The 21,253-nt window shown below is 54.6% G+C and overlaps 1 long non-coding RNA gene across 1 annotated transcript in view; it reads left to right on the forward strand.

Annotated features, from left to right (window-relative positions):
* Positions 1-703: 703 nt before the first annotated feature.
* Positions 704-21,253, forward strand: part of LOC142475671 (uncharacterized) — a 37,874-nt gene continuing 17,324 nt past the window's right edge. Inside the window, exon 1 of the long non-coding RNA XR_012791077.1 lies at positions 704-772. This is a non-coding gene — a long non-coding RNA (uncharacterized LOC142475671). The remainder of the gene's footprint in view (positions 773-21,253) is intronic.

A 21,253-nucleotide genomic window follows, 5' to 3' on the forward strand; every position in this document is an offset into this window, starting at 1 on the left:
ACGGTCACAGAGCGAGAAACCTGGATAACTTTAAAGAATTCCCATTCTGGATTATCCTTCACTTCTCTATAACGAAACCAGAATTTTTCTAGCCCTTCTGGTGTCTTAAAGCTCACTTCGTAGTTTCTGCTACTAGGAGCATGTAACAAAGCATAAACCTCACTGGGTTGGAAGCCAAGAGAAACTTTGATCAAGTCTTTTCCTACAACAAATCTGTCCGGTATAGGAACCATATCCCCCCAATAATGTAGTCTGACAACGTTCCTGCGCTTTCTGGCATCATCAAATGACAAATAAGATGTACCTGGGCGTCTTGTACTCCATGCTGACTGCTGTGGGGGAGCTGGCTCAGCCGCTCCTGTTGGTTTTGCTGCCGTTCCTGCTTCAGCTAAGGACTTTGCTTTTGCCGCTCCTGTTTCTGCTAAGGGCTTTGATGCTGCTGCAGGCTGTATGGATTTCTCTCCCACTTTAGGAATCTCCATTTCTGGCGCCTCAAAAGCCTCTACTGCTTCAGCGTTCTCCACTGCTTCAGCCATTTCTATTTCAGACACTTCTTCCTGTGCCTGGGCTGTTTGCTGCTCTGTCTCAGGTGTATTGCCAGCATCATTCAGGCTCTCTGCCTGGGCTGTTTGCTGTGTGTCTGCCTTGGGTGTGGCTGCTAATTCCTGCACCTGTCTGCAACCATCAGCTGCTTGTAGTCTCTCTGTATCAGGTAGAGTTGTATGCAGTTTCTCTATCTCCGGTGCAGCTGTATGCAGGGTCACTGCGTCAGGTACAGTTGTTTGCGGGGTCACTGTGTCAGGTACAGTTGTTTGCGGGGTCACTGCATCAGGTGCAGCTGCTTGCGGGGTCTCTGTCTCAGGTGTAGCTGTAGTTGCATGTGCATTAGTGTGTATGTCCTTGCCAATTTGTGGGATAACAATTTCTGTGACCCCAAGTCTCCTTTTCTCATGCTCTGCCTGCCTTTTACTCTTGGCTTCATTAGACCTTGAGCTGGTTTTAGCCGCAGTTCTCTTACCCGTCTGGTTCTGAGCCGGACTTTCAGTATTCTCCATTTCAGATTCTTTCTGCCCAACATTTTCATTCATCTCTTTTTCCATATTTTCTGACTCTTTCTTTTGCAAACATTTCTGCACTTTAGCTTCCAGGGAAACTTTCTTATCCGCATTCAGATTAGCTTGAGACCTGGTTCCAACTCCTCTCCCTCCTCCAGGGTCTGCCGCCATCTTGGCTCACAGCTCCTCCCCTTCCTGTGTGTGAGGGGGAGGCTGGCACTGCCCGCGCTGTACCTGTGCTGTGTATACATGGTGTAGTAGTGTGTGTGAGGGGGAGGCTGGCACTGCCCGCGCTGTACCTGTGCTGTGTATACATGGTGTAGTAGTGTGTGTGAGGGGGAGGCTGGCACTGCCCGCGCTGTACCTGTGCTGTGTATACATGGTGTAGTAGTGTGTGTGAGGGGGAGGCTGGCACTGCCCGCGCTGTACCTGTGCTGTGTATACATGGTGTAGTAGTGTGTGTGAGGGGGAGGCTGGCACTGCCCGCGCTGTACCTGTGCTGTGTATACATGGTGTAGTAGTGTGTGTGAGGGGGAGGCTGGCACTGCCCGCGCTGTACCTGTGCTGTGTATACATGGTGTAATAGTGTGTGTGAGGGGGAGGCTGGCACTGCCCGCGCTGTACCTGTGCTGTGTATACATGGTGTAGTATTGTGTGTGAGGGGGAGGCTGGCACTGCCCGCGCTGTACCTGTGCTGTGTATACATGGTGTAGTAGTGTGTGTGAGGGGGAGGCTGGCACTGCCCGCGCTGTACCTGTGCTGTGTATACATGGTGTAGTAGTGTGTGTGAGGGGGAGGCTGGCACTGCCCGCGCTGTACCTGTGCTGTGTATACATGGTGTAGTAGTGTGTGTGAGAGGGAGGCTGGCACTGCTGCTGCCCGCGCTGTACCTGTGCTGTGTATACATGGTGTAGTAGTGTGTGTGAGGGGGAGGCTGGCACTGTACCTGTGCTGTGTATACATGGTGTAGTAGTGTGTGTGAGGGGGAGGCTGGCACTGCCCGCGCTGTACCTGTGCTGTGTATACATGGTGTAGTAGTGTGTGTGTGGGGGAGGCTGGCACTGCCCGCGCTGTACCTGTGCTGTGTATACATGGTGTAGTAGTGTGTGTGAGGGGGAGGCTGGCACTGCCCGCGCTGTACCTGTGCTGTATATACATGGTGTAGTAGTGTGTGTGAGGGGGAGGCTGGCACTGCCCGCGCTGTACCTGTGCTGTGTATACATGGTGTAGTAGTGTGTGTGAGGGGGAGGCTGGCACTGCCCGCGCTGTACCTGTGCTGTGTATACATGGTGTAGTAGTGTGTGTGAGGGGGAGGCTGGCACTGCCCGCGCTGTACCTGTGCTGTGTATACATGGTGTAGTAGTGTGTGTGAGGGGGAGGCTGGCACTGCCCGCGCTGTACCTGTGCTGTGTATACATGGTGTAGTAGTGTGTGTGAGGGGGAGGCTGGCACTGCCCGCGCTGTACCTGTGCTGTGTATACATGGTGTAGTAGTGTGTGTGAGGGGGAGGCTGGCACTGCCGCTGCCCGCGCTGTACCTGTGCTGTGTATACATGGTGTATTAGTGTGTGTGAGGGGGAGGCTGGCACTACCGCTGCCCGCGCTGTACCTGTGCTGTGTATACATGGTGTAGTAGTGTGTGTGAGGGGGAGGCTGGCACTGCCGCTGCCCGCGCTGTACCTGTGCTGTGTATACATGGTGTAGTAGTGTGTGTGAGGGGGAGGCTGGCACTGCCCGCGCTGTACCTGTGCTGTGTATACATGGTGTAGTAGTGTGTGTGAGGGGGAGGCTGCTGCTGCCCGCGCTGTACCTGTGCTGTGTATACATGGTGTAGTAGTGTGTGTGGGGGGGAGGCTGGCGCTGCCGCTGCCCGCGCTGTACCTGTGCTGTGTGTACATGGTGTAGTAGTGTGTGTGAGGGGGAGGCTGGCACTGCCCGCGCTGTACCTGTGCTGTGTATACAGGGTGTAGTAGTGTGTGTGAGGGGGAGGCTGGCACTGCCCGCGCTGTACCTGTGCTGTGTATACATGGTGTAGTAGTGTGTGTGTGAGGGGGAGGCTGACACTGCCGCTGCCCGCACTGTACCTGTGCTGTGTATACATGGTGTAGTAGTGTGTGAGGGGCAGGCTGCCGCTGCCCGCGCTGTACCTGTGCTGTGTATACATGGTGTAGTAGTGTGTGTGAGGGGGAGGCTGCCGCTGCCCGCGCTGTACCTGTGCTGTGTATACATGGTGTAGTAGTGTGTGTGAGGGGGAGGCTGGCACTGCCCGCGCTGTACCTGTGCTGTGTATACATGGTGTAGTAGTGTGTGTGAGGGGGAGGCTGCTGCTGCCCGCGCTGTACCTGTGCTGTGTATACATGGTGTAGTAGTGTGTGTGGGGGGGAGGCTGGCGCTGCCGCTGCCCGCGCTGTACCTGTGCTGTGTGTACATGGTGTAGTAGTGTGTGTGAGGGGGAGGCTGGCACTGCCCGCGCTGTACCTGTGCTGTGTATACAGGGTGTAGTAGTGTGTGTGAGGGGGAGGCTGGCACTGCCCGCACTGTACCTGTGCTGTGTATACATGGTGTAGTAGTGTGTGTGTGAGGCTGCCGCTGCCCGCGCTGTACCTGTGCTGTGTATACATGGTGTAGTAGTGTGTGTGAGGGGGAGGCTGGCACTGCCGCTGCCCGCGCTGTACCTGTGTTGTGTATACATGGTGTAGTAGTGTGTGTGAGGGGGAGGCTGGCACTGCCCGCGCTGTACCTGTGCTGTGTATACATGGTGTAGTAGTGTGTGTGAGGGGGAGGCTGGCACTGCCCGCGCTGTACCTGTGCTGTGTATACATGGTGTAGTAGTGTGTGTGAGGGGGAGGCTGGCGCTGCCCGCGCTGTACCTGTGCTGTGTATACATGGTGTAGTAGTGTGTGTGAGGGGGAGGCTGGCACTGCCTGCGCTGTACCTGTGCTGTGTATACATGGTGTAGCTGTGTGTGTGAGGGGGAGGCTGCCGCTGCCCGCGCTGTACCTGTGCTGTGTATACATGGTGTAGTAGTGTGTGTGGGGGGGAGGCTGGCACTGCCCGCGCTGTACCTGTGCTGTGTATACATGGTGTAGTAGTGTGTGTGAGGGGGAGGCTGGCACTGCCCGCGCTGTACCTGTGCTGTGTATACATGGTGTAGTAGTGTGTGTGAGGGGGAGGCTGGCACTGCCGCTGCCCGCGCTGTACCTGTGCTGTGTATACATGGTGTATTAGTGTGTGTGAGGGGGAGGCTGGCACTGCCGCTGCCCGCGCTGTACCTGTGCTGTGTATACATGGTGTAGTAGTGTGTGTGAGGGGGAGGCTGGCACTGCCGCTGCCCGCGCTGTACCTGTGCTGTGTATACATGGTGTAGTAGTGTGTGTGAGGGGGAGGCTGGCACTGCCCGCGCTGTACCTGTGCTGTGTATACATGGTGTAGTAGTGTGTGAGGGGGAGGCTGGCACTGCCCGCGCTGTACCTGTGCTGTGTATACATGGTGTAGTAGTGTGTGTGAGGGGGAGGCTGGCACTGCCGCTGCCCGCGCTGTACCTGTGCTGTGTATACATGGTGTAGTAGTGTGTGTGAGGGGGAGGCTGGCACTGCCCGCGCTGTACCTGTGCTGTGTATACATGGTGTAGTAGTGTGTGTGAGGGGGAGGCTGGCACTGCCGCTGCCCGCGCTGTACCTGTGCTGTGTATACATGGTTTAGTAGTGTGTGTGAGGGGGAGGCTGGCACTGCCCGCGCTGTACCTGTGCTGTGTATACGTGGTGTAGTAGTGTGTGTGAGGGGGAGGCTGGCACTGCCGCTGCCCGCGCTGTACCTGTGCTGTGTATACATGGTGTAGTAGTGTGTGTGAGGGGGAGACTGCCGCTGCCCGCGCTGTACCTGTGCTGTGTATACATGGTGTAGTAGTGTGTGTGAGGGGGAGGCTGGCACTGCCCGCGCTGTACCTGTGCTGTGTATACATGGTGTAGTAGTGTGTGTGAGGGGGAGGCTGGCACTGCCCGCGCTGTACCTGTGCTGTGTATACATGGTGTAGTAGTGTGTGTGAGGGGGAGGCTGCCGCTGCCCGCGCTGTACCTGTGCTGTGTATACATGGTGTAGTAGTGTGTGTGAGGGGGAGGCTGGCACTGCCCGCGCTGTACCTGTGCTGTGTATACATGGTGTAGTAGTGTGTGTGAGGGGGAGGCTGGCACTGCCCGCGCTGTACCTGTGCTGTGTATACATGGTGTAGTAGTGTGTGTGAGGGGGAGGCTGGCACTGCCCGCGCTGTACCTGTGCTGTGTATACATGGTGTAGTAGTGTGTGAGGGGGAGGCTGGCACTGCCCGCGCTGTACCTGTGCTGTGTATACATGGTGTAGTAGTGTGTGTGAGGGGGAGGCTGGCACTGCCCGCGCTGTACCTGTGCTGTGTATACATGGTGTAGTAGTGTGTGTGAGGGGGAGGCTGGCACTGCCCGCGCTGTACCTGTGCTGTGTATACATGGTGTAGTAGTGTGTGTGAGGGGGAGGCTGGCACTGCCCGCGCTGTACCTGTGCTGTGTATACATGGTGTAGTAGTGTGTGAGGGGGAGGCTGCCGCTGCCCGCGCTGTACCTGTGCTGTGTATACATGGTGTAGTAGTGTGTGAGGGGGAGGCTGGCACTGCCCGCGCTGTACCTGTGCTGTGTATACATGGTGTAGTAGTGTGTGTGAGGGGGAGGCTGGCACTGCCCGCGCTGTACCTGTGCTGTGTATACATGGTGTAGTAGTGTGTGTGAGGGGGAGGCTGGCACTGCCCGCGCTGTACCTGTGCTGTGTATACATGGTGTAGTAGTGTGTGTGAGGGGGAGGCTGGCACTGCCGCTGCCCGCGCTGTACCTGTGCTGTGTATACATGGTGTAGTAGTGTGTGTGAGGGGGAGGCTGGCACTGCCCGCGCTGTACCTGTGCTGTGTATACATGGTGTAGTAGTGTGTGTGAGGGGGAGGCTGGCACTGCCTGCGCTGTACCTGTGCTGTGTATACATGGTGTAGTAGTGTGTGTGAGGGGGAGGCTGGCACTGCCCGCGCTGTACCTGTGCTGTGTATACGTGGTGTAGTAGTGTGTGTGAGGGGGAGGCTGGCACTGCCGCTGCCCGCGCTGTACCTGTGCTGTGTATACATGGTGTAGTAGTGTGTGTGAGGGGGAGACTGCCGCTGCCCGCGCTGTACCTGTGCTGTGTATACATGGTGTAGTAGTGTGTGTGAGGGGGAGGCTGGCACTGCCCGCGCTGTACCTGTGCTGTGTATACATGGTGTAGTAGTGTGTGTGAGGGGGAGGCTGGCACTGCCCGCGCTGTACCTGTGCTGTGTATACATGGTGTAGTAGTGTGTGAGGGGGAGGCTGGCACTGCCCGCGCTGTACCTGTGCTGTGTATACATGGTGTAGTAGTGTGTGTGAGGGGGAGGCTGGCACTGCCCGCGCTGTACCTGTGCTGTGTATACATGGTGTAGTAGTGTGTGTGAGGGGGAGGCTGGCACTGCCCGCGCTGTACCTGTGCTGTGTATACATGGTGTAGTAGTGTGTGTGAGGGGGAGGCTGGCACTGCCCGCGCTGTACCTGTGCTGTGTATACATGGTGTAGTAGTGTGTGAGGGGGAGGCTGCCGCTGCCCGCGCTGTACCTGTGCTGTGTATACATGGTGTAGTAGTGTGTGAGGGGGAGGCTGGCACTGCCCGCGCTGTACCTGTGCTGTGTATACATGGTGTAGTAGTGTGTGTGAGGGGGAGGCTGGCACTGCCCGCGCTGTACCTGTGCTGTGTATACATGGTGTAGTAGTGTGTGTGAGGGGGAGGCTGGCACTGCCCGCGCTGTACCTGTGCTGTGTATACATGGTGTAGTAGTGTGTGAGGGGGAGGCTGGCACTGCCCGCGCTGTACCTGTGCTGTGTATACAGGGTGTAGTAGTGTGTGTGAGGGGGAGGCTGGCACTGCCCGCGCTGTACCTGTGCTGTGTATACATGGTGTAGTAGTGTGTGTGAGGGGGAGGCTGGCACTGCCCGCGCTGTACCTGTGCTGTGTATACATGGTGTAGTAGTGTGTGAGGGGGAGGCTGGCACTGCCCGCGCTGTACCTGTGCTGTGTATACAGGGTGTAGTAGTGTGTGTGAGGGGGAGGCTGGCACTGCCCGCGCTGTACCTGTGCTGTGTATACATGGTGTAGTAGTGTGTGTGAGGGGAATCTTTTTTATTTAAATACAAAATACAATTAGTTACAAATACACACAATACTTACAGAATAACACCCAGAGAATCACATACACAATACATTTATATTACAGAGATTCCTTTCCAAAGAGATTTAAACACATTTCTCTCCAACCTCTCAGATCCCCCCCCCCGCTATATACACTTTACATCTGATAGATAAACAATATACACTTTACTGATAGATAAATAACACAAAGTAATCAGGCAAATTTCCTGCAAAAAGAAAATCTAATTCTTAATGTCCTTTAGACTAGAAAAGACTTGCGTCTGTATCTTTTCCCCTTAATACTGTTCACATTAATAGTTGCCACTTTCAGCGGAGAGGGGCACTTTGCACATTTAGTGAGTCACCACCACCTTTTTTTTTTTCTTTTTTGCACCATTTTTCTTTTTGACCATTTTCTTTCTCCCGGGGGTTGCTCTCTGATGGCAGATTTCTCTTATTTGATGGTCCGGCCATCTCAATGTCCTGAATAGATCCAGACCACTGCGAGGTCTGACTGTCCGACATATCGGGGTCTGCGTCATCCATCTTTTCACCCCAACTCTTTTCCTCCAATACCTCCTATGTATTGTGCAGCGAGATCTCTTCTTGGACAGTTTCTGTGGTTTTCTTGCTAGCTGAGCTGGTTTGGGCAGTCTTGTTTTTACTTGTTTTTGTTTCCCATTCATTATCGCCATCTTTGCAGGGTTCGCCGCCATCTTTGCGGGACTCGCCGCCATCTTTGCGGGACTCGCCGCCATCCTTGCAGGGTTCGCCGCCATCCTTGCGGGGTACATCACCTTCCTGAGTAGAATTCTCTGTGTTTGGTACAAAACTCAGATCGCTCCTGTGTTCTCCGTCTGACCCCCTTTGGGCTGGAAGTGTATAGGTCAGACCCAGAGACTTTAAAACCTCTTCCACAGGTGCAAGTTGAAAACTTTCTGATGACTCTGTGGTATTCTGCGTATAATGGTTGTGTTCGGCTTCTGGGCAATCTTTAAAGGAATGACCACATTTATAGCACAGGTTGCAGACAATGTCCTTGTCACACTCAGAGCTGTGATAACCAATAGAACCACACAAAGTGCGCCTGATTTTGTCACACGCTGAGCTTAAGTGCCTGGGGGAATCACATTTAAAACACTTTTTAGGCTGTCCCCAATAAAAACATCGCCCGCGATCCCTTCCTATATATATGGCGTTTGGGAGGTGACATGCCACATTGTGTGTGTACCTGAGCTTAACTTTAAACTTGTAGCCCCCATTCCAGAAACCTTCAGCATCCATACTTTTCACTGGACCGGACTGAACATCGCACTGTCTTTGTAGCCAAAAACGTATATCTTCTACCGCTACAGTCTCAATATCAAAGATAATATTCACTTCCACGGTCACAGGACGAGAAACCTGGATAACTTTAAAGAATTCCCATTCTGGATTATCCTTCACTTCTCTGTAACGAAACCAGAATTTTTCTAGCCCTTCTGGTGTCTTAACGCTGACTTCGTAGTTCCTGCTATTAGGAGCATTTCTTGCGCCTCAAAAGCCTCTACTGCTTCAGCGTTCTCCACTGCTTCAGCCATTTCTACCTCAGACACCTCTTCCTGTGCCTGGGCTGTTTGTTGTCCTGTCTCAGGTGTATTTCCAGCATTATTCAGGCTCTCAGCCTGGGCTGTTTGCTGTGTGTCTGCTGCTAATTCCTGCACCTTTCTGCTCATCTCATTTGTTTGCAGGGTCTCTGTCTCAGGTGCAGCTGTATGCAGGGTCTCTGTCTCAGGTGCAGCTGTATGCAGGGTCTGTGTCTCAGGTGCAGCTGTTTGCAGGGTCTCTGTCTCAGGTGCAGCTGTTTGCAGGGTCTCTGTCTCAGGTGCAGCTGTATGCAGGGTCTCTGTCTCAGGTGCAGCTGTATGCAGGGTCTGTCTCAGGTGCAGCTGTTTGCAGGGTCTGTCTCAGGTGCAGCTGTTTGCAGGGTCTCTGTCGCAGGTGCAGCTGTTTGCAGGGTCTCTGTCTCAGGTGCAGCTGTATGCAGGGTCTCTGTCTCAGGTACAGCTGTTTGCAGGGTCTCTGTCTCAGGTGCAGCTGTTTGCAGGGTCTCTGTCTCAGGTGCAGCTGTTTGCAGGGTCTCTGTCTCAGGTGCAGCTGTTTGCAGGGTCTGTCTCAGGTGCAGCTGTATGCAGGGTCTCTGTCTCAGGTGCAGCTGTATGCAGGGTCTCTGTCTCAGGTGCAGCTGTTTGCAGGGTCTCTGTCTCAGGTGCAGCTGTATGCAGGGTCTCTGTCTCAGGTACAGCTGTTTGCAGGGTCTCTGTCTCAGGTGCAGCTGTATGCAGGGTCTCTGTCTCAGGTGCAGCTGCATGCAGGGTCTCTGTCTCATGTGCAGCTGTATGCAGGGTCTCTGTCTCAGGTGCAGCTGTATGCAGGGTCTCTGTCTCAGGTGCAGCTGTTTGCAGGGTCTCTGTCTCAGGTACAGCTGTTTGCAGGGTCTCTGTCTCAGGTACAGCTGTTTGCAGGGTCTCTGTCTCAGGTGCAGCTGTATGCAGGGTCTCTGTCTCAGGTGCAGCTGCATGCAGGGTCTCTGTCTCATGTGCAGCTGTATGCAGGGTCTCTGTCTCAGGTGCAGCTGTATGCAGGGTCTCTGTCTCAGGTGCAGCTGTTTGCAGGGTCTCTGTCTCAGGTACAGCTGTTTGCAGGGTCTCTGTCTCAGGTACAGCTGTTTGCAGGGTCTCTGTCTCAGGTGCAGCTGTTTGCAGGGTCTCTGTCTCAGGTGCAGCTGTATGCAGGGTCTCTGTCTCAGGTACAGCTGTTTGCAGGGTCTCTGTCTCAGGTGCAGCTGTTTGCAGGGTCTCTGTCTCAGGTGCAGCTGTATGCAGGGTCTCTGTCTCAGGTGCAGCTGCATGCAGGGTCTCTGTCTCATGTGCAGCTGTATGCAGGGTCTCTGTCTCAGGTGCAGCTGTATGCAGGGTCTCTGTCTCAGGTACAGCTGTTTGCAGGGTCTCTGTCTCAGGTACAGCTGTATGCAGGGTCTCTGTCTCAGGTACAGCTGTTTGCAGGGTCTGTCTCAGGTGCAGCTGTATGCAGGGTCTGTCTCAGGTGCAGCTGTTTGCAGGGTCTCTGTCTCAGGTGCAGCTGTATGCAGGGTCTCTGTCTCAGGTGCAGCTGCATGCAGGGTCTCTGTCTCATGTGCAGCTGTTTGCAGGGTCTCTGTCGCAGGTGCAGCTGTTTGCAGGGTCTCTGTCTCAGGTGCAGCTGTATGCAGAGGTCTCTGTCTCAGGTGCAGCTGTATGCAGGGTCTCTGTCTCAGGTGCAGCTGTATGCAGGGTCTCTGTCTCAGGTACAGCTGTTTGCAGGGTCTCTGTCTCAGGTGCAGCTGCATGCAGGTTCTGTCTCAGGTGCAGCTGTATGCAGGGTCTCTGTCTCAGGTGCAGCTGTATGCAGGGTCTCTGTCTCAGGTGCAGCTGTATGCAGGGTCTCTGTCTCAGGTGCAGCTGTATGCAGGGTCTCTGTCTCAGGTGCAGCTGTATGCAGGGTCTGTCTCAGGTGCAGCTGTATGCAGGGTCTCTGTCTCAGGTGCAGCTGTATGCAGGGTCTGCCTCAGGTGCAGCTGTATGCAGGGTCTGTGTCAGGTACAGCTGTTTGCAGGGTCTCTGTCAGGTGCAGATGTTTGCAGGGTCTCTGTCTCAGGTGCAGCTGTATGCAGGGTCTCTGTCTCAGGTGCAGCTGTATGCAGGGTCTCTGTCTCAGGTACAGCTGTTTGCAGGGTCTCTGTCTCAGGTGCAGCTGCATGCAGGTTCTGTCTCAGGTGCAGCTGTATGCAGGGTCTCTGTCTCAGGTGCAGCTGTATGCAGGGTCTCTGTCTCAGGTGCAGCTGTATGCAGGGTCTCTGTCTCAGGTGCAGCTGTATGCAGGGTCTCTGTCTCAGGTGCAGCTGTATGCAGGGTCTGTCTCAGGTGCAGCTGTATGCAGGGTCTCTGTCTCAGGTGCAGCTGTATGCAGGGTCTGCCTCAGGTGCAGCTGTATGCAGGGTCTGTGTCAGGTACAGCTGTTTGCAGGGTCTCTGTCAGGTGCAGATGTTTGCAGGGTCTCTGTCTCAGGTGCAGCTGTTTGCAGGGTCTGTGTCAGGTGCAGCTGTTTTTCAGGGTCTCTGTCTCAGGTGCAGCTGTATGCAGGGTCTCTGTCTCAGGTGCAGCTGCATGCAGGGTCTCTGTCTCATGTGCAGCTGTTTGCAGGGTCTCTGTCGCAGGTGCAGCTGTTTGCAGGGTCTCTGTCTCAGGTGCAGCTGTATGCAGGGTCTCTGTCTCAGGTGCAGCTGTATGCAGGGTCTCTGTCTCAGGTGCAGCTGTATGCAGGGTCTCTGTCTCAGGTACAGCTGTTTGCAGGGTCTCTGTCTCAGGTGCAGCTGCATGCAGGTTCTGTCTCAGGTGCAGCTGTATGCAGGGTCTCTGTCTCAGGTGCAGCTGTATGCAGGGTCTCTGTCTCAGGTGCAGCTGTATGCAGGGTCTCTGTCTCAGGTGCAGCTGTATGCAGGGTCTCTGTCTCAGGTGCAGCTGTATGCAGGGTCTGTCTCAGGTGCAGCTGTATGCAGGGTCTCTGTCTCAGGTGCAGCTGTATGCAGGGTCTGCCTCAGGTGCAGCTGTATGCAGGGTCTGTGTCAGGTACAGCTGTTTGCAGGGTCTCTGTCAGGTGCAGATGTTTGCAGGGTCTCTGTCTCAGGTGCAGCTGTATGCAGGGTCTCTGTCTCAGGTGCAGCTGTATGCAGGGTCTCTGTCTCAGGTACAGCTGTTTGCAGGGTCTCTGTCTCAGGTGCAGCTGCATGCAGGTTCTGTCTCAGGTGCAGCTGTATGCAGGGTCTCTGTCTCAGGTGCAGCTGTATGCAGGGTCTCTGTCTCAGGTGCAGCTGTATGCAGGGTCTCTGTCTCAGGTGCAGCTGTATGCAGGGTCTCTGTCTCAGGTGCAGCTGTATGCAGGGTCTGTCTCAGGTGCAGCTGTATGCAGGGTCTCTGTCTCAGGTGCAGCTGTATGCAGGGTCTGCCTCAGGTGCAGCTGTATGCAGGGTCTGTGTCAGGTACAGCTGTTTGCAGGGTCTCTGTCAGGTGCAGATGTTTGCAGGGTCTCTGTCTCAGGTGCAGCTGTTTGCAGGGTCTGTGTCAGGTGCAGCTGTTTTTCAGGGTCTCTGTCAGGTGCAGATGTTTGCAGGGTCTCTGTCTCAGGTACAGCTGTATGCAGGGTCTGTCTCAGGTGCAGATGTTTGCAGGGTCTGTCTCAGGTACAGCTGTATGCAGGGTCTGTGTCTCAGGTGCAGCTGTATGCAGGGTCTCTGTCTCAGGTGCAGCTGTATGCAGGGTCTGTGTCAGGTACAGCTGTATGCAGGGTCTGTGTCTCAGGTGCAGCTGTTTGCAGGGTCTGTGTCAGGTACAGCTGTATGCAGGGTCTGTGTCTCAGGTGCAGCTGTATGCAGGGTCTCTGTCTCAGGTGCAGCTGTATGCAGGGTCTCTGTCTCAGGTGCAGCTGTATGCAGGGTCTCTGTCTCAGGTGCAGCTGTATGCAGGGTCTCTGTCTCAGGTGCAGCTGTATGCAGGGTCTGTGTCTCAGGTGCTGCTGTATGCAGGGTCTGTGTCTCAGGTGCAGCTGTATGCAGGGTCTGTCTCAGGTGCAGCTGTTTGCAGGGTCTCTGTCTCAGGTGCAGCTGTATGCAGGGTCTGTGTCTCAGGTACAGCTGTATGCAGGGTCTGTGTCTCAGGTGCAGCTGTATGCAGGGTCTGTGTCTCAGGTGCAGCTGTATGCAGGGTCTCTGTCTCAGGTGCAGCTGTATGCAGGGTCTCTGTCTCAGGTGCAGCTGTATGCAGGGTCTCTGTCTCAGGTGCAGCTGTATGCAGGGTCTGTGTCTCAGGTGCAGCTGTATGCAGGGTCTGTGTCTCAGGTGCAGCTGTATGCAGGGTCTGTGTCTCAGGTGCAGCTGTATGCAGGGTCTGTGTCTCAGGTGCAGCTGTATGCAGGGTCTGTCTCAGGTGCAGCTGTTTGCAGGGTCTCTGTCTCAGGTGCAGCTGTATGCAGGGTCTCTGTCTCAGGTGCAGCTGTTTGCAGGGTCTGTCTCAGGTGCAGCTGTATGCAGGGTCTGTGTCTCAGGTGCTGCTGTATGCAGGGTCTCTGTCTCAGGTGCAGCTGTATGCAGGGTCTCTGTCTCAGGTGCAGCTGTTTGCAGGGTCTGTCTCAGGTGCAGCTGTATGCAGGGTCTCTGTCTCAGGTGCAGCTGCTTGCAGGGTCTGTGTCTCAGGTGCAGCTGCATGCAGGGTCTCTGTCTCCGGTGCTGCTGTATGCAGGGTCTCTGTCTCAGGTGCAGCTGTATGCAGGGTCTCTGTCTCAGGTGCAGCTGCTTGCAGGGTCTGTGTCTCAGGTGCAGCTGCATGCAGGGTCTCTGTCTCCGGTGCTGCTGTATGCAGGGTCTCTGTCTCAGGTGCAGCTGTATGCAGGGTCTCTGTCTCAGGTGCAGCTGTTTGCAGGGTCTGTCTCAGGTGCAGCTGTATGCAGGGTCTCTGTCTCAGGTGCTGCTGTTTGCAGGGTCTCTGTCTCAGGTGCTGCTGTTTGCAGGGTCTCTGTCGCAGGTGCAGCTGTTTGCAGGGTCTCTGTCTCAGGTGCAGCTGTATGCAGGGTCTCTGTCTCAGGTGCAGCTGTTTGCAGGGTCTCTGTCTCAGGTGCAGCTGCTTGCAGGGTCTGTGTCTCAGGTGCTGCTGTATGCAGGGTCTCTGTCTCAGGTGCAGCTGCATGCAGGGTCTCTGTCTCCGGTGCTGCTGTATGCAGGGTCTCTGTCTCAGGTGCAGCTGTATGCAGGGTCTCTGTCTCAGGTGCAGCTGCATGCAGGGTCTGTGTCTCAGGTGCAGCTGCATGCAGGGTCTCTGTCTCAGGTGCAGCTGTATGCAGGGTCTCTGTCTCAGGTGCAGCTGTATGCAGGGTCTCTGTCTCAGGTGCAGCTGTTTGCAGGGTCTCTGTCTCAGGTGCTGCTGTTTGCAGGGTCTCTGTCTCAGGTGCTGCTGTTTGCAGGGTCTCTGTCTCAGGTGCAGCTGCATGCAGGGTCTCTGTCTCAGGTGCAGCTGTATGCAGGGTCTCTGTCTCAGGTGCAGCTGCATGCAGGGTCTCTGTCTCAGGTGCAGCTGCATGCAGGGTCTCTGTCTCAGGTGCAGCTGTATGCAGGGTCTCTGTCTCAGGTGCTGCTGTTTGCAGGGTCTCTGTCTCAGGTGCAGCTGTATGCAGGGTCTCTGTCTCAGGTGCAGCTGTTTGCAGGGTCTCTGTCTCAGGTGCAGATGTTTTCAACAGCGAAATCAAATAGACTAACTCATTCACCATCTCTCCCTCCCTCTCTTCCCCCTCTTTCCCTATGTTTGGCCCCCGTCTCCGTCTCCCTCCCCCCGCTCTCTCCGTTCTCCCACCCCCTTGCTCCCTCGCTCCCTCCCCTCCCCCTTCCCCCCACCTCTCTCCCCCCTCTTCCCCCCACCTCTCTCCCCCCTCTTCCCCCCACCTCTCTCCCCCCGTTCCCCCCACCTCTCTCCCCCCCGTTCCCCCCACCTCTCTCCCCCCACCTCTCCCCCCCCTTCCCCCCCACCTCTCCCCCCCCTTACCCCCCTCGCTCCCTTCCTCCCCTCCCCCTCTTTCCCCCTCTATCCTCTCTCCTCCCCCCTCCCTCTCCCTTCCTCCCTGTCTCCCCCCTCTCCCCTGCCGCCCTCCCCCTCTCCCCTGCCGCCCTCCCCCCTCTCCCCTGCCGCCCTCCCCCCTCTCCCCTGCCGCCCTCCCCCCTCTCCCCTGCCGCCCTCCCCCCTCTCCCCTGCCGCCCTCCCCCTCTCCCCTGCCGCCCTCCCCCCTCTCCCCTGCCGCCCTCCCCCCCCCTGTCTCTTCCCCTCTGGCTGTAACATCTTTAAGGACGACATTCCTGTGTATAAATTCCTGTCACTTCCTGTCACCCTGTCTGTCTGTCTGTCTGTCTGTCTGACTTTGGGGGGAATTCCCAGACGGAGACCCCGGGGGCACGTAACTCCCTGTCAGCAGTCACCTAGTTACCCCTGGGGCAGGTTTACTGAAAGCACTCACCCAAACAGCGTCATCGGCGCCAGTCTCACCTGTGAAATATAACGTGCGCTGCGCGTGTAAAAATTAGCTCTTAACTATAACTAGTCCTGTGTGGAAGTGTCTGGTTAGTGTAACTATAACTAGTCCTGTGTGGAAGTGTCTGGTTAGTGTAACTATAACTAGTCCTGTGGGGAAGTAACTGGTTAGTGTAACTATAATTAGTCCTGTGTGTAAGTAACTGGTTAGTGTAACTATAACTAGTCCTGTGTGTAAGTAACTGGTTAGTGTAACTATAACTAGTGCTGTGGGGAAGTGTCTGGTTAGTGTAACTATAACTAGTCCTGTGTGTAAGTAACTGGTTAGTGTAACTATAACTAGTGCTGTGGGGAAGTGTCTGGTTAGTGTAACTATAACTAGTGCTGTGGGTTAGTGTCTGGTTAGTGTAACTATAACTAGTGCTGTGGGGAAGTAACTGGTTAGTGTAACTATAATTAGTCCTGTGTCTAAGTAACTGGTTAGTGTAACTATAACTAGTGCTGTGGGGAAGTGTCTGGTTAGTGTAACTATAACTAGTGCTGTGGGTTAGTGTCTGGTTAGTGTAACTATAACTAGTGCGGTGGGGAAGTGTCTGGTTAGTGTATCTATAACTAGTCCTGTGTGTAAGTAACTGGTTAGTGTAACTATAACTAGTGCTGTGGGGAATGTCTGGTTAGTGTAACTATAACTAGTGCTGTGGGGAAGTGTCTGGTTAGTGTAACTAGCTAAACTCATGTTTACGCCCTCACAAACTTCCTGTTAAACGTGTAATTAGAAGGAGGGTGGGGTGTGTAATCAGTGCCAGCACGTGCTAATTATAAGAACAGGAGATTACCCGGCTAATGAAGAGGTGTTAACAAGAGGAAGGGAGTTATACACACACCTCTGGGACCATACAGAGCCTGGCACCTCTAGGACTGGTACAGGGGGATACAGAGCCGGGCACCTCTAGGACTGGCACAGGGGGTGACGGTGCCTGGCACCTCTAGGACTGGTACAGGGGGATACAGAGCCGGGCACCTCTAGGACTGGAACAGGGGGATACAGAGCCGGGCACCTCTAGGACTGGCACAGGGGGTGACGGTGCCGGGCACCTCTGGGACTGGTACAGGGGGTGACCGTGCCTGGCACCTCTGGGACTGGTACAGGGGGTGACGGTGCCTGGCACCTCTAGGACTGGTACAGGGGGATACAGAGCCGGGCACCTCTAGGACTGGTACAGGGGGATACAGAGCCGGGCACCTCTAGGACTGGCACAGGGGGTGACGGTGCCGGGCACCTCTAGGACTGGTACAGGGGGATACAGAGCCTGGCACCTCTAGGACTGGTACAGGGGATACAGAGCCAGGCACCTCTAGGACTGGCACAGGGGGTGACGGTGCCGGGCACCTCTGGGACTGGCACAGGGGGTGACGGTGCCTGGCACCTCTAGGACTGGTACAGGGGGATACAGAGCCGGCACCTCTAGGACTGGTACAGGGGGTGACGGTGCCTGGCACCTTTAGGACTGGCACAGGGGGTGACGGTGCCTGGCACCTCTGGGACTGGCACAGGGGGATACAGAGCCGGGCACCTCTAGGACTGGTACAGGGGGATACAGAGCCGGGCACCTCTGGGACTGGTACAGGGGATACAGAGCCCGGCACCTCTAGGACTGGCACAGGGGGATACAGAGCCTGGCACCTCTAGGACTGGTACAGGGGGATACAGAGCCTGGCACCTCTAGGACTGGCACAGGGGATACAGAGCCTGGCACCTCTAGGACTGGTACAGGGGGATACAGAGCCTGGCACCTCTAGGACTGGCACAGGGGGTGACGGTGCCGGGCACCTCTGGGACTGGCACAGGGGGTGACGGTGCCTGGCACCTCTAGGACTGGTACAGGGGGATACAGAGCCGGGCACCTCTGGGACTGGTACAGGGGGATACAGAGCCGGGCACCTCTAGGACTGGCACAGGGGGTGACGGTGCCTGGCACCTCTAGGACTGGCACAGGGGGTGACGGTGCCTGGCACCTCTAGGACTGGTACAGGGGGATACAGAGCCGGGCACCTCTGGGACTAGTACAGGGGGATACAGAGCCTGGCACCTCTAGGACTGGTACAGGGGGATACAGAGCCGGGCACCTCTAGGACTGGTACAGGGGGATACAGAGCCTGGCACCTCTAGGACTGGTACAGGGGGTGACGGTGCCTGGCACCTCTAGGACTGGTACAGGGGGTGACGGTGCCTGGCACCTCTAGGACTGGTACAGGGGGTGACGGTGCCTGGCACCTCTAGGACTGTACATTGGAGGTATCTCCTCTGTGAACGTCTTGCTGATGGTTTCTCTTTGTCTCTCTCTCACACTCTCATACCCCCCGGGGCAGCTCTCTCACTGTCTGCCAAGCCTGTAATTACCCCGCTCCCTCTCCACCACAGGCACCTGGAAACGGACACACCCAGGCTGAGTGTGAGCTCTCCCCCCGCCTCGCACACTCTCCCCCCGCCTCGCACACTCTCCCCCCGCCTCGCACACTCTCCCCCCGCCTCGCACACTCTCCCTTTCTGTACCGTCTCTTATAGGGGCCTATGCAGAGAGCAGCGAATTTTAAAATTGGCGAATTTATTAAAAAGTAGCTTTTTTGGAGAGTTTTATTCTCCATATGCAGAAAAGTGCGAATTCTGCTATGTTTAACATGGATGCGTGTGGCGAGTTTAAATTGGCGAGATGCGCGCTTCAGAAACGTGTAAAAACAAATTCGCGCCTTTTTTTTCCCTTTGCTATGGCCGCGAGCGGCAGCTTCTTGCCAGTTTTTTCTGGCGAGGCAAAAAGGAGACAATCGCGCCATTTTATTGGCGCGAACAGCCGCTAGATGCCGTTCGCGCCTCTCTGCATACGGATATTTTTAAAACTGGCGAGATTGAGGTTCTCGCCAGCCGCGAGGCGAGTTTTACAAATAGAAAAGAAAAATTGGCGCGTTTTTCGGAACTCGCCATTTTCTGCTGCTTTCTGCGCGATTTTCTCCAAAAAATGGCGAATTTCGAAATAGCGCTGCTCTCTGCATAGGCCCCTTAGTGTGTGTGTTATATATATTCAATAAGAATGTGTGTAATATATATATATACTCTCACATACATATATACACACACACACACACACACACACACACACACACACACACACACTCTCCCCCCGCCTCGCACACTCTCCCTTTCTGTATCGTCTCTTTTAGTGTGTGTGTTATATATATTCAATAAGAATGTGTGTAATATATATATATACATATACACACACACACATACATATATACACACACACATACACACACACACACACACACACACACACGTGTGAGAGACATGGAACGGATGTGCACAGTTTATTACTTGTTACGATTCTGACGCACAGACACCCCCACACCCCCAGATGCGCACAGACAGACGCGCGCACACACAGACAGATGCGCGCGCACACAGACAGACGCGCGCGCACACAGACAGACGCGCGCGCACACAGACAGACGCGCGCGCACACAGACAGACGCGCGCGCACACAGACAGGCGCGCGCGCACACAGACAGACGCGCGCGCACACAGACAGGCGCGCACACACAGACAGACGCGCGCGCACACAGACAGACGCGCGCGCACACAGACAGACGCGCGCGCACACAGACAGACGCGCGCGCACACAGACAGACGCGCGCACACACAGACAGACGCGCGCACACACAGACAGACGCGCGCACACACACAGACGCGCGCACAGACAGACGCGCGCACACACAGACAGACGCGCGCACACAGACAGACGCGCGCACACACAGACAGACGCGCGCACACACACAGACGCGCGCACAGACAGACGCGCGCACAGACAGACGCGCGCACACACAGACAGACGCGCACACACAGACAGACGCGCGCACACACAGACAGACGCGCGCACACACAGACAGACGCGCGCACACACACACAGACAGACGCGCGCGCACACACAGACGCGCGCACACACAGACAGACGCGCGCACACACACAGACAGACGCGCGTGCACACACAGACAGACGCGCGCACACACACAGACAGACGCGCACACACACAGACAGACGCGCGCACACACAGACAGACGCGTGCGCACACACAGACAGACGCGCGCACACAGACACAGACGCGCACACACACACCATGAGCCCATTACTTGCGCGGCAACGTACCAACACTAGTTTTCCTGGAAGAGGAACTGTGCGTGTGCGTGTGCGTGTGCGTGTGCGTGTGCGTGTCTCATGATACAAAACCGTCCCAGACAACAATGTAATTTATTTATTTATAAAATATTTTACCAGGAAGTAATACTTTGAGAGTTACCTCTCGTTTTCAAGTATGTCCTGGGCACAGAGTAAAACAAATAATACATGGTTACAAATACAGTTACATAAATGAACAAGGTATACATTATATACAAGACATTGCGTACACAGTTACAGATAATATATATTATGGGCGTATGAAACAGTTACAGATAATATATATTATAGGCGTATGTAACAGTTACAGATAATATATATTATGGGCGTATGAAACAGTTACAGATAATATATATTATGGGCGTATGTAACAGTTACAGATAATATATATTATGGGCGTATGAAACAGTTACAGACCAGGTTAAAATGTGAGACAGCTTTAGTTATGAAAGAACTTAAACTGGTGGTGGATATGAGAGTCTCTGGTAGGTTGTTCCAGTTTTGGGGTGCACGGTAAGAGAAGGAGGAGCGGCCGGATACTTTGCTGAACCTTGGGACCATGAACAGTCTTTTGGAGTCTGATCTCAGGTGATAGGTGCTGCATGTGGTAGGGGTGAGGAGCTTGTTCAGGTAGCTGGGTAGCTTGCCCAGAAAGTATTTGAGGGTGAGACAGGAAAGGTGAACTTTGCGCCTAGACTCTAGTGATGGACAATCTAGTTCTTTGAGCATTTCGCAGTGATGTGTGCTGTAGTTGCATTGGAGAACAAAACGACAAATGGAATTGTAGAGGGTGTCAAGTTTGCTAAGGTGGGTTTGAGGTGCCGAGCCATATACTAAGTCTCCATAGTCAATAATTGGCATTAGCATCTGCTGTGCGATACGCTTTCTGACCAGGAGACTTAGGGAGGATTTGTTCCTGTAAAGTACACCTAGTTTGGCATAGGTTTTGGATGTCAGGGTATCAATGTGCATCCCGAATGTTAAGTGGGAGTCAAACCATAAGCCCAGGTATTTAAAACTAGTGACAGGGGTTAGGGTGGTGTTAGCGCTGGTTCTGATCAGGAGCTCAGTCACTGGAGGATTTACAAATTTAGTCTTGGTCCCAAATCCCATTGTTACAGTCTTGTCAATGTTTAATAACAGTTTGTTTTGGGAAATCCAGTTTTCGAGTCTCATTAAGGGGCCTATGCAGAGAGCAGCGCTATTTCGAAATTCGCCATTTTTTGGAGAAAATCGCGCAGAAAGCAGCAGAAAATGGCGAGTTCCGAAAAACGCGCCAATTTTTCTTTTCTATTTGTAAAACTCGCCTCGCGGCTGGCGAGAACCTCAATCTCGCCAGTTTTAAAAATATCCGTATGCAGAGAGGCGCGAACGGCATCTAGCGGCTGTTCGCGCCAATAAAATGGCGCGATTGTCTCCTTTTTGCCTCGCCAGAAAAAACTGGCAAGAAGCTGCCGCTCGCGGCCATTGCAAAGGGAAAAAAAAGGCGCGAATTTGTTTTTACACGTTTCTGAAGCGCGCATCTCGCCAATTTAAACTCGCCACACGCATCCATGTTAAACATAGCAGAATTCGCACTTTTCTGCATATGGAGAATAAAACTCTCCAAAAAAGCTACTTTTTAATAAATTCGCCAATTTTAAAATTCGCTGCTCTCTGCATAGGCCCCAAAGTCAGACT

Source organism: Ascaphus truei, unplaced genomic scaffold (assembly GCF_040206685.1).
Source record: "Ascaphus truei isolate aAscTru1 unplaced genomic scaffold, aAscTru1.hap1 HAP1_SCAFFOLD_1322, whole genome shotgun sequence".
NCBI lineage: Eukaryota > Metazoa > Chordata > Amphibia > Anura > Ascaphidae > Ascaphus > Ascaphus truei.